This window comes from Bufo bufo, chromosome 1, assembly GCF_905171765.1.
Source record: "Bufo bufo chromosome 1, aBufBuf1.1, whole genome shotgun sequence".
In the NCBI taxonomy this organism is placed as follows: domain Eukaryota; kingdom Metazoa; phylum Chordata; class Amphibia; order Anura; family Bufonidae; genus Bufo; species Bufo bufo.
In genome coordinates, this window is record NC_053389.1 from 281834104 (window position 1) to 281852196 (window position 18093).

Sequence of the window (18093 nt, forward strand, 5' to 3'; positions counted from 1 at the left end):
GATAGAGCAGGTCCAGGTCCCTAATGTTACTGATACCTCAGAAGCGTGACCAGTACGAGACAGAGTTATACACAAGACCCGCTCCCTGCCTCACTACAGTCTAATTTTAGAGAGTGAAAGTATGCAAAGTATGGGCTATCTTCAAATGTGCGAAGAGTATTTCACATCCAAACACCCAACTTTCCTGTGCATTAGCCTCGCAGACTGTAAGCAAAAGATAGGGAAGGAAATGTTCATGGTGAATCCTGACATCTATACATTTACCATATCTCTAATTATAAATTACAATTCCTGTATTTATATCTATTCTAATTATACAACCAAATCTAAGCTGATCCAGCGTAATCAGCAGGTTAGGGTGAGTTTTATCATGTCATGATCAGCTTTAGAAGGAACATCGTGTAAAGCTGTTCCCATATTTTCAATAATCTAGATATTTCTTACAGTATTTTACAAAAAATGTCTATTGTGACATCAATTGTTTGTATTTTATTGGAATGTTTTTCTTTTGTATTTTTATTATCTATCTATCTAATATCTATCTATCATAGTAATGCCCTTACGGAGCTAAGCTGCAGTGTAAAGCAGGACAAACAATGTGTCTCTACATCAGTGCATAAAGCTGACACAGAGACACTTACTGTACCTGAGAGCACAGAGCAGAGCGTGGCAGCGTTACACTGTGTCGATGACTGAGAAGGTGAAGATTCAGGTTCATCTGCAGAGCTGAGAGAGTAGAACTCTGCATCAGAACTGGGGGTTCAGCACTGGAAATGAGGGGTTCACGTCACACCCAAAACACATGAATAGGTTATTGGTTAATTACTCAGGGCCTCCCCCATAGTCCTCACATCTTCTCCACCCCCCAAGACCTTCCCAATAAGCACGCACACACTCTGCTTGGATTAGATCGGCCACAACAGCCTTATTAATAAATAAATACATCCATAAATAACAATAACATTAACAATAACATTAACCCCTGACGAGGGAGATCGTAGAAGCCCCAAAATTTTACCATCCATAAGAAGCCAACATGGCAATTCCATCTTGCCTCAAGCCGTAAAACATCAGCTCGGAGACACCAACTGATGGACGCCTCTCCGAACCAACCAAGTGCCTCAAACTATGAGTCCAGCCCCACCATTGAGGCCCTCCCATTTCCAATACCGTCATATACCACCAGCTTCTAGGATCTCCCACCGCCACAACTGCCGCGACAGCCACACCTGCCCGTAATCCACCCTATCCCCCAACTGACTACCTTGCCAGCCTCACTACATCACCCCCAGACCTCTCTTTTCTTTTCTTTTTTTTTTTTTTTAACTTAAGGGTGGAAGGGTGGGAGTTCTTTTCCTCCAAAATGGTGCCCGGTCGCCTCCGGCCACCTCCTTATAAAACCTAAAACCCACCCCCTCTATTTCCCTAGCCACCCCCTCTCCACCACTATTAACACATTCCTGCCCTGGCCCTTCCTACCAAAACCTCTCATGTCGGCCTCCCCCTACCTCTCGTCCTAGTCCGGCCTCTCTTGAATAGGTTATTGGTTAATTACTCAGGGCCTCCCCCATAGTCCTCACATCTTCTCCACCCCCCAAGACCTTCCCAATAAGCACGCACACACTCTGCTTGGATTAAATCGGCCACAGCAGCCGTTCTTTATTAATAAATAAATACATACATAAATAACAATAACATTAACAATAACATTAACCCCTGACGAGAGAGATCGTAGAAGCCCCAAAATTTTACCATCCATAAAAAGCCAACATGGCAATTCCATCTTGCCTCCAGCCGTAAAACACCAGCTCGGAGACACCAGCCCCACCATCGAGGCCGTCCCATTTCCAATACCGTCATATACCACCAGCTTCTAGGATCTCCCACCGCCAACGACGCGCAGCTTGAACCCTAACTCCTCCCTCAAGCCTGCGTGTTCCTCCACAACCGTAACGCCCATTCAATCCCACCCTGCAAACCCAGGGCCCACAAATCAATTCCCACAGCATTTAAATGAACCCCATCCGCTCTCCAGAATCCTCCACTCCCCGACTCCAAATCAGTATGCCTGACCACCACCGCCCCATTACGTGCCATAAACCTCCCAATCGCCCTATTCACCTTCACTCTGGCCTTATTAAGGCGTTCCACCGAGCGTGCTTCCCTCCAAGTCTTACGGGCCACTATATCCGACCATACCATAAGCAGACCCGGAAACATGGACCACAATCTCAAAAAGTCGAACTTTATATCTTTTATCAACTCCCTGCAAGGCCTGACTCCCAAATCATTACCCCCGACATGCAACACTAATATGTCGGGGGCCCAATCCAACCGTGCAAAATGGTGCACTTCCCTCAACACGCTCCCCCATAACATACCCCTACACCCAAGCCACCGTATCACCACATCATCCCTACCAAAACCCAGCTGCCGCCCTTGTGGTCGCACGTACGCCCGAAGCGCCCCCCAAAAAACAAAAGAGTGGCCAAGAATCCACACCAAAACCGCACCTGTAACACAAACAAAAACAAATTAATAACAGCTCCACCAATCAACACCCACCCAAACAAACATATGATTTAAAACGTGAAGATTCCCAACTCCCTATCCTCTTAATCACCTCCTCACTCAACCCCAACCTGGCCGTCTCTGTTGCCACCCCAATCCGGAAGGAATGACCCGTAAAATCCCTAGAGTCCATTCCTAACGCACCCAAACATTTTTCTAAAACCGCCACAAACTGAAATCGCGACAAGAACAACCCGTCTTCGTGCCGTAGCAGAGGTCCCACTTCTGCAAAACTCGCCCCCGACCTGTATTCTCTTAAGCAGCGTACCGGACATAACAAACACTCGGGTACTTCAAACAATGTCACGCTACAATCTCTACCCTCCATATCCGTCTTAGATACACGTATCCGCACCACCACCCTGTCACCATACAAGTCCACATCCTCCCCACACAAACCTCCCGCACTTCGTACACTAGAACACACTAGTTCGCCCAAGCGGAAAGCCCCGAAAAACGCTAACGAAAAGGCCAACCTAAACAACCGCACTTCACTCACTGATCTGCAAAGTGAGCCCATCTGCACACCAATCTGCAACAACAAAGCAAACAAAACCGGCCTCCTACGATCAGCCACTCGCTTACCCCTTCTACATCCTTTCAATACCTGTCTTACCAAGAAGGTTTTTGTAACATCTGGGAGGCCCCTCAATTTAAAACCGAACGCCAAACCCGCCATAACCCGATTCACCTGCGCTACTGACCATCCTTTTTCCGCCACATTCCCCAAGAACAATACTAACGGAATCTCACCCTCATCAATGCTCACTCCCAACTCAGCGCACCACAGCTCCCAATCCCTCCATGCCTTACCGTAGGCCACCCAAGTGCCAGCGCTCAGAGACTCCCTCAACAACCCCGCTACTGTACCTCCAAGAGCTCCCAAAGAAACTCCGGACACACCAGCCCGACTGCCTCCGCTTCTGGGGCCAGCTGCCGAAAACGTTCCTACTGCAAACGAGAAAGAGAGTCAACCACCCCATTATCAACCCCCGGCACATGTACAGCCACAATCCAAGCGTTAAGCGCTAAGCAACATAACACTAAGTGCTGCAATAACCTAACTACTCTAGGAGACAAAGCAGTCAAACCATTGATCACCTGCACCATCCCCAGGTTATCGCAATGAAAACGAACTTTTCTATTTCTGAACCTATATCCCCCAGAGCACCACCGCAAGCACTATCGGAAACAACTCCAGCTACGCCATGTTCCTAACCCAGCCCCTCAACACCCAAGACTCGGGCCACTTCCCCGCACACCACTGGCCATTACAATACACTCCAAATCACCCCCCCCCCCCCCCGCAGCGTCTGAATACAAATCAAAATCGAAAATGTCCACCGCTTCACCCATCACTAATGCCCTACCATTAAAATCCTTCAAAAACTTCTCCCAAACCGCTAAATCTCCCTTCAACTAGCGACCCAACCAAATAAAATGATGGAATGAGCAGAAAGGATAAGTGATGAATGAGCAGAAACTTGTTCGGCTCCTTCTTGGGCACCACCCCCAAAGGGGAAACCCGCAAATTTTCTAACGGTAACTCTGCAAAAGGCCCATCCATTCTACCCAACGCCATCTCCTTAGCCAGTTTCTCTGATACCACCTCCATATGCTCCAAAGTCGAACGCAGATTCTTCCTAACCACCAACACCTGCTCCCCTGGGCGAGACAGAATACTAAACCCCTCAGTGAAACCCTTCCTCAAAAATTCTGCCGATCCCCTGTCCGGGTATCTATCTAGATATCGCGCCATCCCGTCCACCCGCACCGTGGCGTCTGACCCCTTTGCACTAGCCTCACCCCCCCTCTGCTTTGCTCCCCGGAAACAACGGCTAGCCCCGTGACCTCCCCTGCAGGACGAACACTCGTGCTTGAATTTACATTTTGGCCCAAACTTGCAACTCCCTTCATTAAAGAGGAAGCACAAGCCCTTAGCCGCTGCCGTTGCAAACCCTGATTGACCAGCCCCCCCGTGCTCCCCCCGAAAGGGCTGACCCGACCTTACTGGCGCCATCACCCTCATCCATAACCCTATGTCTTTATGGTCCCATCGCATGCTACGGCAGACCGCCTTCCTCTGACGAAACTGCTCGTCATACCCCAACCACCCAGTACCCCCATATACCCTATAAGCCTCCCCTATAGCGTCCAAATAGCAAAAAAGCGTGAACAACTGTCCGGAGCTCTTTCTCCAATAACACTTGCTAATATGGCGAACGCCTGTAGGCAATTTGCAAAAGTGCGCGGTATCAGCCGATACCGCCGTTTCTCCTCCTCTTCCCTCTTTCCCCATCCCTTTTACCTAAGTCAATATTAAAACGCTCCAAAGGGAGAAGTGAAAAAATATCTACATACTCCCCCTGCCATATCCTGTCCCTGACATCCTGCTTCAAGTGCGTTCCCAAGGGGCCCTCAAAACACACGTACACCTCCCCCCTCGCCGCCCGCCTGCGTCTGCACCGACACTGAACCCCCCACCGCGATGCCCGCACTACCCGTCCCCCCACTAACTCCAGGCCCAACCCCCCATGCTTGCAGGGGTGCTGCACCCGGCACACCTCCCCCAGACTCCACACCCGCTATCCCACACAATAACCTCCCCAACCCCCCAATCATTTCCTTCTGCCCCCGACCAAAACCACTCAGCCCAGCACCCTAAGCTAACGCAAGAAACGCTCCCAATGCTGCCTCACCTGGCTGCCAGGGTGCTGTGTACCCCGCAGCTGAATTTCCGGAATCCTGACGCTGCACCCCTGATGTCATCGGCACAACCACTCCAGACGTCATCCGCCCGCTTGAACACGGCATCCCAGCATGCTCCGCGCCGAACCCGATCTGTCTTCATCTTCCCTGTGGGCAGGACCGGCGGAAGGCTGTCCGTCACCCTGCTGAGGCCTGTGCACCCCCCTCTCCTGATGCGCAGTCACTTCTCACCTAAAGTCATCGTTTCTGCAGAAGTCACTCTCATCATCCTCTACACTGTCACTTGCAAGTTGCTTGCAGGGGATTGACATCCCGACTCCCATGGCACAGGACACTAAAGTCTCTGCAAGCACTGCTAATGCTGATTGGCCAGGCCAGCGCCCAGCAGTGAGACAACATAGAGTGCTAGTCGGGACTCCAGCGGGTGCAGCCAGGGGCGTAGCTATAGGGGGTGCAGAGGTAGCAGTCGCTACCAGGCCCAGGAGCCTGAGGGGCCCAAAGACCCTTGTGCCATATAAGAGGACACTGGAATTATAGAAAGTACATGCTGGTCAAGTTACACCTCTAGCTGAAGGGAAGGGGTTAGGTCAAGAATTTGGATTGAGGGGCAGGTGCCGTTTCAATTTTTGCCTCAGGTGGCATAAAGGCTATGTGTTTCCCTGTCCCTTGCCACAAAGTACTGAGGGAAGGGGGGCCCAAGCTGAACTCTTGCACCAGGGCCCATGAGCCTTTAGCTACGCCCCTGGGTGCAGCACTGGCCACTGATGATGTGCTGAGTAAAGGGGGCCCCCGAGGACAGGACAGAGGAAGCAGAGAGCTGGAAAGCAGAAGCTGAGCCGTACAGGGACTCAAGACAGGAGCATAAAAAGTGTAATTATGAGGTGGGACCTTCTTTTTTTTCTCATTTAGGTTTTATTAAGATTTTCAAACATAACACATTAGAACAATTTCAAAGTCATGTGACATGAACACTTCAGTTATGGTACTTATAAAGTTGTAAAGGGTATATACAATCCGGTATCGAACAATATGAACCATGAAACAACATGGAGTTAAATGCCCTAAGTGGACATGATACTAACAAGAGGAGACATACAAATATAGACAATAGACAATGGGAGAGAGAAAGAAAAGGAGGGAAATGGAAAGAAGGCTGCAATTGACCATGGGGAGTCTAGACCTGTGCATTCCGAAATGAGTTCGAGGAACGGAATGCTTCCAAGGGGCCCCACATTTTCACATATCGTGAGGTGTCTTCCAATCTCTGATATAGGGCGATTTCATCAAACCACTCCTCAGGTGAGGGGGGAGAGGTGGATTTCAATGCCTAGGAATCACCGCTTTCGCCGCTTGCACAATATATTTTAAGAGGGATTTCTTATATGCTGGGACATCCAGGACACAGTCGAACAGTAGTAAGGCATCTGGGGAATTCTGAATGGGGACGCCCGTGATTTCCTTGATTGTTTTATGCACAAAGTTCCAGAAAGGGCACAAGCCGCTACAATGCCACCAAACGTGGATCATCGTGCCCTCCTCCGTAAGACATCTCCAACAACGATCCGACACTGTCGGGAACCATTTGTGGAGAAACGCTGGTACTCTATACCATCTAGATACAATTTTAGAGCTTGTTTCTTGAGCTTTGGTAGAAATTGTGGATTTATGAGATAGTAGGAAGCATTTGTTCCATTGAGCTGGGGTATAGTGGTTACCCAGATGCCGCTCCCAGGCCTGACAATACGGAGGAAGGCACAAGGAACGCTGGTGTATTAGTAGCCTGTACACAGAGAATATGGGATGTAGGACCGCTGAGGAAGAGACACACATCTGCTCAAACTCAGTGAGTTTTGGGGTCTTTGGGTTCAAAGAGAAGTAGAAATGCTGGAGTTGCAGATACTCAAAGGAGTTACGGGCTGATGGGGTCGGGGTCTCAAGTATTTGGGACAGAGGTTTCAGTGCGGAGCCTGAGAGAACATGCCAAAACCTGATCGGACGGGGTTCTCGTGCCCTGGAGGATGGGTCGGGATGAATGTCCTGGAGGAAATCTGGGGTGGTCAGTTACCGGTACCAAAGGGTCTTTGGGGTCAATAAGTGAAGTAGGTCGACCTATGGATGCTAAAATTGCAAGGGTGTGGTGGGTGGTAAAGGACAGTTGCGATGATGTGGGGCGCGGAGAGCCCACCAGCCATGGGAGGACTGTTACGGAACACGATGAAGAGTCCCGTCCAATTTGCACCCAGGATTTGGATGTGTCAGTACATGCCATGTCCAATAATCGAGCATAAGCAGTAGAGTGGTAATAAAGTCGACAGTCTGGGAGACCCACCCCTTCAGCTTCCTTAGTGCGGGTCATTATTTCCCATTTTAATCGCAGCCGACCGGGTGCCCACACAAATTGCGTGAAACATCTACGAAGTTGAGACCAGAATGTGGATGGGATGCGAAGGGGGATGGTCTGTAAGAGGTAGAGTAGTTTTGGTAACAGGGTCATTTTTAAAATACAAATCCTACCGAACCAAGAGAAATCTCGTCTGCGCCAACCATCTAGATCTTTTTTGAACTGTTGGAGGAGAGGTGTGAAGTTTAGCTTATGGAGCCGTGAGAGATCAGTGGTAATTTTTATTCCAAGATATGTTATTCCATTTGGTGGCCAAGCTAAGGGAAAAGAGGCTTTAAGGGAGGAGGTCAGAATGTCTGGTAAGGAGACGTTTACGGCCTCTGATTTGGACATATTAATTTTAATATTGGACCAAGCGCCAAAGAGAGATATCTCCCGAAGCAAAGATGGCAAAGAAATGCATGGATTGGTTATGTAGAGAAGGAGATCATCGGCAAACGCCGCACATTTATATTCGTGCGATCCAATCTTTATTCCTGAGATATCTGGATTGGCACGAATGGAGACCATTAGGTGCTCCATGACCAAGACGTATAGCAAGGGGGATAATGGGCATCCCTGCCGTGTCCCATTGTGGATTGGGAAGGGGGGGAAAGAGCATCATTAATTTTAACTTGAGCTGCTGTGGGGTGTTGGTATAGTGTTAGGACAGGAATATCGGGCCTATACCTATGTGTGAAAGAACAGCATGGATGGTGTGCCAAGATATCCGGTCAAAGGCCTTTTTTGCATCTAAGGAAAGAATCATGAGGGGGATCTTTTTTGATTTAGCATAATGAATAATGTCTAGTGTTTTGAGAGTGTTATCCCGGGCCTCCCTCCCCGGCACAAACCCAACCTGGTCATTGAACATCAATGAAGGTAGGTAAGTATTCAATCTATTCGCCATTAATTTGGCAAAGATCTTAAGATCTACATTCAAGAGAAGGATAAGACGGTAACTGGCACAGAGGTGCGGGTCCTTTCGGGATGACAGTGATATGGGCCTCAGTGGCCTGCGCCAGGAAGGGAAGCCCAGGAGACACCGCATTGAAGACCTGGAGCAGAATAGGAGAAAGACCAGAAGTGAAAAACTTGTAGAATCTAGCTGTGAGCCCATCGGGGCCAGGACTTTTGCCACCTGGTAGAGACTTGAGAACTATTTGGAGTTCAGTGTCCGTGAATGGAGTCTCCAAACTGGAAAAGTCAAGTGTAGATAATTTGTGAAGTAGAAGAAAGGGATCGGGGGAGGAGGTGGGACCTTTTGTCCAAGACCAGGCACTCTTCCTCCAAGAGCCCTATAGCAGCTGCGTGGTTTGCCTCCGTTGAAGGTACACCGCTTACTGTACCTCTTAATTTTTTTATTTTTTCAGTAGAATCCTTATAAGGCCCCATGCACACAACCATATCTGTTTTTCGGTCTGCAAATCGCGGATCAGCAAAATATATGGATATGGTCCATTTGACTTCAATAGGTACGTGGTCCGGAGATAGGGAAAGTTTTGTATTGACAGAAACTATCCACAGAATATCTGGGACTATCACTGATCACGAGAACTGGATCCTGTCTTCCCTTGTGAATGAAGTGGCAGGTCGAGTGTGCACGTAACTACTTTGTTCACTCTCTATGGGACTACTGGAGATAGCCGAGTACTATGCTCAGGTATTTCCAGACATCCTATAGACATTGAAAGAAGCAGAAGGGCACATGGTTGACCTACCATTCCATTTCTTTGGGGACACAGGATCCCCATTCTCATCATCATTGGGGAGCTATCCGTCCCCACGATCAGATACTTATCCCCATCCTGTAGGTAGAGTATAAAAAAATAAACTGAGCTGTAAAACCAAGAAAGGCCATCACTATTTGATCAGCAGGGGTCCGACACCCTGCACCCCCATCCAGTTGACTATGAAGATTCATAAAGACCACTACTACTTAATATACACTGACTTCTTTATTAACTGCAAGGTATCAAATGTACAGTAGATGTTCTCCTTAGAAGTCAGGGCACTGGTCTTAAATGTGGCCCTGTTGATGATGGGCCTTTGACTCATGAAGAGTTGGGCCTTCAGCACTCAGGAGAGGAAAAAACCCCAGTGGAGGAAACCTCTAGTGAACCATGGCTGAAGGACTGCCCTTCCCCTAGGCGGTGGAGGAAAACGATGGCACGTGACAAAGACGGTAGATTTTTGCTTGAATCAATGGTGAATGTCAAGTGCGTTGACTTCTGCAGAGACCAAGCCTGGAATATGCCTTTTGATGCAGTAGGAAACTCACTTCTATGGTGAATACATCTGACTGTGAAAAGTCCGGTGAATGACAAGTCCAGTGGTGAATGCAGAGACAGAGCCCAGTATCCCTCTTAATGCAGCAGGAAACTCCCTTCTTCCGTGAATACATCTGTCTGCCTAAAGTCCGGTGAATGTCAAGTCCAATGGTTATTGCAGAGACCAAGCCTGGAATCTGCCTTTGATGCAGCAGGAAACTCACTTCTTTAGTGAATATGTCTGACTGCGGAAAGTCCGGTGGGTGAGTGCAGAGACCGAGCCCGGAATCTGCCTCTCGCTGAAGCGCAGGTTATCTGATCCTGACACGGTGGCCACCATGTTGCTGACTTGTGGTAGAGTCATCACCTCCAGCTGTATCCCATATTCATTGTAGGGACACAGTGAGACCCTCCGTTCTGGTACAGTGATCTGCAGATTCCAAAAATATAACTAATTATAACTGAACATGGAGCAGCAGAAAATTACATGTAAGTGACACACAATTTACTTCCGGTCACTGTGAGTCATTGTAATCCATTTAACTATATTAAACTTGGATCCATGTTTCTAACAGTGATACCAACGCTTATCATTCTCATTGACTGTTATAGCTGTTATTCTTGTTCTGGGACCAACTGCTGCATTTAACATAAACAGAATACACCTCATAATTGTCGGCTGATTTATTTTCATATATCTTTATAGGGTTTAGAGCTCACATTTCCTGATACAAATTGCCAAAACCCCTGCTTTCTTACACACTTCCATAGTTAAAATTCTGGGAGCCATTGCTAAGGTGATCTACATATCAAGGTCAAGGTAATCTTCGTTGAGTATCTAAACCCTAAATTATTCTGTGTCATCTCTCTGGTGTCTCCAGAACTTGGCATCATGTGTGTTTCTATTATGAGCTCTGTCATAAATCACATTACATTTTATGACTCCTATAACAAGGATCTTACCTTATTTAGGGATCTTTTGGGTTCTTAAGACCAATACCTTCTAGCAGGGGTCACTGGTGAAGATCAGGAGATGGTTTATTCTGCGCCTCATTTTGTCTCAGACCTCTGGTGATCCGATCTGCTGCAATTGCCTTCTTAACCCCAGGATGTTTTTATTTCCAGTGGTGACCAGTGGATACCGCTGTGTCCAAGTTATACAGAAAACACCATAAATATCAAGAAGCAAAAAAATCACAAATCATCAATATACCCAATGAAGATACAAGGTTTTCTCATGGATGCGACCCCTATAATCTGATAGTCTGACACCTGTTCCTGGGACACAACTGCCTGATAATAAGGTCTCTAGGACCAAGTTAAAATTATAAATTGGGACCCCCCCCCCCCTCCTTAATAGGTATAACTATAGACACAGCAAAGTTATGGGGCCTATAGGGTAAAAGGCCAATGTTTGTGGGGTGTGATTATCCCGAATGTTTGGTGGTTGTGTAAGTACTTACTACATATACGTATATTATCACATGAGAAGACATTATTACAATCAGTACATGAAGATGATCAAACTTAGAAAGGTCACTGGTTACTTACCGATGCCAAGACTGTAGGTTCTAGACCTGGGGTAAACGGTTGTAATCTGGGGTTGGGTAGAGACTGCAGCTTTGGTGGATTAGAGGATCCAGGTCTGTTTTGGTAATATTAGGCTTCTGGTCAGGGCGATCTCTTGGCCCATCATAAACTCGACATGTCATGAAGGACATGGAGTCGCTAATTGAACTTTTTGGGAAAGCCTGTGATCCTGCCATTCTGCAGGCAGGATATTAGATGGTCTCTCATTATGTTGTGCTGGAAGATCACAGTGGGTTGACTGTCATCTGCCAGAAACTCAAAGGCAAATGCTATGGCGAACACCCCACAGTCATAGGTGTTTCTCTGCTGATCCACATTGAGAAATTTTAGATGTTTCAGGGGCTCGTGAACCACTACTGTGGCTTCCTACATCTTTGGTAGATGGAGCGGACATGTTTTCTGCCGCAGCTCTTTTGGCTAGTTGAAATGTCCTGGACTGACATTGGAGGTTGGTGCTTTCCTTTTAAGACTGACTTTGGAAGCTTTACAAGACGCCTTCAAAAGGTCTTCAGAGACATCATCCTTCAAGGCTGTTTTTTGTTTTTGACGAGTCTTTCTATTACATTGTCGTTTACAGCTCTTTGGTGTTTTTTTAGCAGGTGATGCTTTGTGGACAAGGAATGGCTCCATAGCATCAGCATCCCGGGGTCTTTTTGTGGGGGTTCCCCACTTTCTTTTTTTTTTTTCCGGGGACATGCCTTGTGGTATTAGGAGCCACTTATTTGCAACTTTGGGATCAGCAATACAATTGATTGGTGTCTTCTCAGCTGTCTCATGGCAGATGATGTGGTTTTTACATCTTAAAGGGAACCTGTCACCGGGATTTTGTGTATAGAGCTGAGGACATGGGTTGCTAGATGTCCGCTAGCACATCCGCAATACCAAGTCCCCATAGCTCTGTGTGCTTTTAAAAAAAATGATTTGATACATATGGTAATTTGCATATGTATCAAATCGTTTTTTTTTTACACAATAAAAGCACACAGAGCTATGGGGACTGGGTATTGCGGATGTGCTAGCGGCCATCTAGCAACCTATGTCCTCAGCTCTATACACAAAATCCCGGTGACAGGTTCCCTTTAAAGGGAGTCTGTCACCTCCATATGGCCATATACAGTGCTTACATTGTCCTATAGCACACCTATACATGAATGTAATGGTACCTTTGTCTTGTTCTTTACACTTGCAGAAGCTTAAAAAACTAACTTTGATTCATATGCAAATTAGCACTCGCAAGTGCCCAGGGGCGGCGTTCACTGTGTTGGAGCCCAGGCTGCTCTGCCTTTTTTCATTGTCTTCCCGCCCCAGCCTCTGCCCGCCCTCGCTCCTATTCCCTTGCGTCATCCTTCGGTCCGGCCGAGATCCCGCGCCTGCGCACTGCCTTGCCGGGCATGCACACTGCGATGCCCATTGTTGGCACGGCATCGCTTTAACTACTGCGCATGGTGAACAGCGCAAAACCATGGGCAATGTGGCGTTTGCCGGCGCATGCGCAGTAGTTAAAGCGATGCTGTGCCAACAATGGGCATCGCAGAGCATCTAATATGTTAATGAACTAAGATATATGGATAGTGTTTGTTTAATGGATGCAAATTTCTGCTTCACATTTTTAGTTTGATTTGGTTGTTGATTATTATTATTTTTTTAATCTGTATAGTTCCAAAACTTAGGGGTCAGATCTTTATATTATATGAAATACTCTAATCCTTTAAATAAAATTACAGAATTTGAGATGCAGATGATGCATAATCTTTTCTGAAAAGTAAGGGAGAGATTCTTGTCCACTGTTGATTGCTTGGATAAGGCCTCGTCCTTCTCATAAGAAGGTCTGCAGTATATGAGATGTGCATTTTTGTGTTGTGCCCACACTAGTGATTACGAAGGGGGTTGTCCAAATTGTTGAGTCAATTTAAATTGACACTAGAGTAATATTCAAGTGGTACTCAGCCATAATACAGCCCCCAAAGTAGTCTAAGGGGCATTACTGTACCCAAGGGCGTAACAAGGCGCATAATTTGGAAACGCCCCAAGCAACTTCCTCAAAACCTCTCCTCCCGCAGCAAGTCCTGTAACGTTCAAGAGGAGGAGTGAAGAGTTTACTAATCAATGGCTGATGAAAGCACCTCCCCAGGCTCTTCCCCCTTATTAATGCCCCTCTCCTCCATCTACATGCAGCAGCTTCCTTTTAGTCTTCTTCTCTCTGAGAGTTTGGGTCCCTGTAGTTTATAATCTTCTGTCCTTACTGTAACCTAATCATCTCTCCACTTCAACTTACAGTCGTGGCCAAAAGTTTTGAGAATGACAAAAATATTAGTTTTCACAAAGTTTGCTGCTAAACTGCTTTTAGATCTTTGTTTCAGTTGTTTCTGTGATGTAGTGAAATATAATTACACGCACTTCATACGTTTCAAAGGCTTTTATCGACAATTACATGACATTTATGCAAAGAGTCAGTATTTGCAGTGTTGGCCCTTCTTTTTCAGGACCTCTGCAATTCGACTGGGCATGCTCTCAATTCCTGACTGATAGCAACCCATTCTTTCATAATCACTTCTTGGAGTTTGTCAGAATTAGTGGGTTTTTGTTTGTCCACACGCCTCTTGAGGATTGACCACAAGTTCTCAATGGGATTAAGATCTGGGGAGTTTCCAGGCCATGGACCCAAAATGTCAACGTTTTGGTCCCCGAGCCACTTAGTTATCACTTTTGCCTTATGGCACGGTGCTCCATCGTGCTGGAAAATGCATTGTTCTTCACCAAACTGTTGTTGGATTGTTGGAAGAAGTTGCTGTTGGAGGGTGTTTTGGTACCATTCTTTATTCATGGCTGTGTTTTTGGGCAAAATTGTGAGTGAGCCCACTCCCTTGGATGAGAAGCAACCCCACACATGAATGGTCTCAGGATGCTTTACTGTTGGCATGACACAGGACTGATGGTAGCGCTCACCTTTTCTTCTCCGGACAAGCCTTTTTCCAGTTGCCCCAAACAATCGGAAAGAGGCTTCATCGGAGAATATGACTTTGCCCCAGTCCTCAGCAGTCCATTCACCATACTTTCTGCAGAAGATCAATCTGTCCCTGATGTTTTTTTTGGAGAGAAGTGGCTTCTTTGCTGCCCTTCTTGACACCAGGCTATCTTCCAAAAGTCTTTGCCTCACTGTGCGTGCAGATGCGCTCACACCTGCCTGCTGCCCTTCCTGAGCAAGCTCTGCACTGGTGGCACTCCGATCCCGCAGCTGAATCCTCTTTAGGAGACGATTCTGGCGCTTGCTGGACTTTCTTGGATGCCCTGAAGCCTTCTTAACAAGAATTGAACTTCTTTCCTTGAAGTTCTTGATGATCCTATAAATTGTTGATTGAGGTGCAATCTTAGTAGCCACAATATCCTTGCCTGTGAAGCCATTTTTATGCAACGCAATGATGGCTGCACGCGTTTCTTTGCAAGTCACCATGGTTAACAATGGAAGAACAATGATTTCAAGCATCACCCTCCTTTTAACATGTCAAGTCTGCCATTTTAACCCAATCAGCCTGACATAATGATCTCCAGCCTTAAGCTCGTCAACATTCTCACCTGAGTTAACAAGACGATTACTGAAATGATCTCAGCAGGTCCTTTAATGACAGCAATGAAATGCAGTGAAAAGGTTTTTTTGGGATTAAGTTAATTTTCATGGCAAAGAAGGATTATGCAATTCATCTGATCACTCTTCATAACATTCTGGAGTATATGCAAATTGCTATTATAAAAACTTAAGCAGCAACTTTTCCAATTTCCAATATTTATCTAATTCTCAAAACTTTTGGCCACGACTGTACACACAGCAGCAAAATTGAACAGGCAGTGCTGCAGTGTAAAGCATGAAGGAGATACAGAACAGCAGACCAAGTTTATATGGAGACAGGACCTCCTATACACAATGCTGCTAAGCTGCAGTCACTGATCTATCTATCTATCTATCTATCTATCTATCTATCTATCTATCTATCTATCTGTTATTGATCTACCTCTCCTTTATCTATCTATCTACTGTATCTATCTATCTATTTACTGTATACATCTATCTAGCATTGTTATATCTATCTATCTGTCATTAATCTATGTATTAATATTTGGATAGACAGATTCATAGATAGATAGATGAATAGATAGATACTGTAGATTGACAGATATAGAAGATAGACAGATAGATATAGTAAATAGATAGATAGATAGATAGATAGATATAGTAGATAGATAGATAGATCTATAATCTCTCTTTCACATATTTATTCTTTATAATTGTAGGCACATTTTAAGAAAAAATGGCTGATAGGTTTAGTTGGATATCATTTGCTGTTCACAAGTCTGGGAAAGCTGGATGACAACCTTTTTAGGATTTCTTCGGTCATATTGCTTGTCACTCAGCAATTTCCTAAGCACAGACTACAGTATAAAAAACATTATAAAGCTTGACATTAGACCTGTAAAAAAAATAAGTGCCCAGAAGTGTGACTTTAACTGGAGTGAATTCTGAGACTTCTGAGAGTCGGCTGCCTTTATAGGCCCCTCTATAGGCCTGTACTGGGAACTAGCCCACACCTCTGTATCTCTACAAGCTGTTATAGATCTGTTTATCTGATCTCCTGGGAGTCTTGTCTTATCTTGCAAGTGGTTAAGGAATAGTTAACGTGGAGCGTTCTCCAGACATCTCGGAGCCAAATAAAACAGCATGTTGACACCAGAACCAGAAGGTGGACAGGGGGGCTGCAAGGAGAGAGTAATTGTGGGGTCATCTGGTTAAGCTGGAGAAGTGAACCCACCAGTATGTATATCTCCATGTAGCAATCTGCAGCACTGCTGATAACTTATCTTATTCTCTGATGAAAGGATAAAGGGATATCACACAAACTTTTGGCAGATCCCAAAGATGGTGAGGATACATATGGTTGGATTCACTCTATAGGAGCAGAAAGCATTAGGGAAGCAATGCCACAGACTCAAGTAGAAGAAATCGTAGGGAAAAGTCAATCTGGTACCTCTAATAGATTGCTATTTAAGTGATCACCTTCTTAAGAGGTTTCAGGGGATTTGAAACCAAAAGGTCCCTTTCTTGTTACTAGAAACACGGCTGTTGACCAATTAATTGTGTCTGTCATTGCGGCATTTAAGTGAGTGGAGCCGAGGCGCAATACCAGACCCAGCCCATTGCCAAGAGTCAAACGTTTCCTTCACAACCCTTGCCCTATACAACAGCCCTCACCGAACTGTCCTTTCATAATCTGCTACTTATTGACCATTTATGCAGAGGCGTGAATGATAAGGTCATCAATGGACATTATAGAGACATAAGCTGATCATCACTGGCAGCTCTCAGATTAAAGGGATTGTCTGTGATGAAACAACCTTATTTAAAGGGGTTATCCGAGGCTGGAAATGTCGCCCATATGCCCGGGTCCCTCACACTGATTCTACTTACCTGGCTCCCCGCTCCCCTCCTGGTCTCTGCATGGCTGCAGCTGCTTCTCCCTGTGCACGGATGAAAACATCCGGTGTCAGGGGGAGCAGCCAATGGCAGGTGGTGATGGGGACGAGCCTCCCTAGTGTCACCTGCAATGCTAGGGAGGCTCGTCCCCGTCACTGCCTGCCCCCAACACCGGACGTTTCATCCGTGCACGGGGAGAAGCAGCTGTAGCCGTGCGGGGAACAGGAGCAGTGCAGGGAGCGGGGAGCCAGGTAAGTAGAATCAGTGTGAGGGGCCCGGGCATATGGGGGACATTTCCAGCCTCAGATAACCCCTTTAATGAATGATTAAATAAAAAGCTGGAAATGTACAGTATGTGGGATATCACTGAAGCAGGGGTGTAACTACCATAGCGGCAGATCATGCGACTGTTATGGGGCCCAGGGCAAGACGGGGCCCAGTCTTTGTTGGGATCATCCCCTCTTCTACTGGAAGTGAAAACTTGGTCAGGACTCTACCCTCTAAAGCAGGCATGCTCAACCTGTGGCCCTCCAGCTGTTGCAAAACTACAACTCCCAGCATGCTCAGACAGCCTACACCTATCAGCTTACAGCAGGGCATGATGGGAGTTGTAGTTTTACAACAGCTGGAGGGCCGCAGGTTGAGCATGCCTGCTCTAAAGGAACAACTTTTAGCAAATGAGGCAGTGGAAAATTGGGCTAAGGGTCATTGAAAGGGGTTTAAGCAGAAACCCTTCTGTCCTGTGTGGGGGGCCTTACTTCTCTATGTACGCCACTGCCCGAAGGCTTCCAGAAGAGGACCTCTCACCACTCCTGACATGTCTGTATTAGTACATATGTGTATTCCTTGTGAAATGAGAACTCTGGAGCATCTTTGCACATGTTTCTCTGCGTTGTACTGTTCCTCTGTTATTCCTCCTACAAATGTTTCAATAAATTGAGTGCTGACAGCCTGATGCTACATAGGGACGCATCTCTTTGACAAGGGGAAATGTCACTTATAGTTGTGCATATATTCTTAATTTTTTTTCAGGAATAACAGAGGAACAGCGCAGAATTATTTGATGCAAGAATACTAAAACAGACTTATCAGGAAATGTGACAGGTCCT